The sequence below is a fragment of the Anolis sagrei genome, chromosome 1, assembly GCF_037176765.1.
Source record: "Anolis sagrei isolate rAnoSag1 chromosome 1, rAnoSag1.mat, whole genome shotgun sequence".
NCBI lineage: Eukaryota > Metazoa > Chordata > Lepidosauria > Squamata > Dactyloidae > Anolis > Anolis sagrei.
In genome coordinates, this window is record NC_090021.1 from 165,294,343 (window position 1) to 165,295,366 (window position 1,024).

The following is a 1,024-nucleotide window of genomic DNA, read 5'->3' on the forward strand; positions in this document are numbered from 1 at the left end:
TCTTTATGTCTTTCTTGTGCCTCCTTTAATAATGATCGTTATTCTTATATCTTGCCACCATCTTCACCAAAGGGACTCGGGGCAGCTTACATGGGGACCAAGCCCAGCATAAACAAATTTACAAGCAAAACCTCAATAAAAAACATAATATATAAACAATCTAAATTAAACAATTAAAACCAGCAAAGTATAAAAACCAACCTCAGTAACCAGAGTATTGTGAGCAAAATCAGATTTGAGAGGGAAATGCAAAGGCTGGTGCAAAACACAGGCTATAGGGCCAGGATTGGGTTAAAATGTTAAATAAACCTTATCAGTAAATTAGAGCTGGGCAGTCATGATCGGGGGCTAAGCCGTCATTCAAAAGCACACTGGAATATCTAGGTTTTCAGGTTCCTACTGAAGGCAGACAGAGTGGGGGCTAATCTAATCTCCCTGGGGAAGGGAGTTCCAGAGCTGGGGGGCCACCAATGACAAGGTCCTCTCTCTCATCTCCACCAACCGTGCTTGTGTCGGTGGTGAAAGTGGGAGGGGGGCCCCCCTGGCAGATCTTAGAGCCCACGCCGGTTCAAAGAGGGAGAAACGGTTGCAAAGATAGACAGGGCCCAAACCGTTTACAGCTTTGTAAGTGATAACCTGCACTTTAAAATGGGACCGGAAACATATCGGCAGCCAGTGGAAAATTTGTATTAAGTGGTGTACTACAGGTCCATTGTACACATAGAAGGAAGCTGGGCTAAAGAAGATCTAAAATAATATTAATAGCATTTGCCTCGATCCAGGAGTTTGTGGTTGTGCAGAACTCCTTGGCTGGCATGACCGTTATTTGTATCTTTTGAGGGTAATGATTATTGCAGATTTGTCTAACACAAAGTTATTGTTCGGGAAGTGCATGTTACCAAAATATATTTCTGGTAAAAAATATATTTCACACAATTTCCACTCTTTTTCCTAGTTTCATTTAGTCTTGTTTCAAAGCTATCTGTAGTCCTTCCTACGTCGAACTGTTCAAGTCAATGTCACA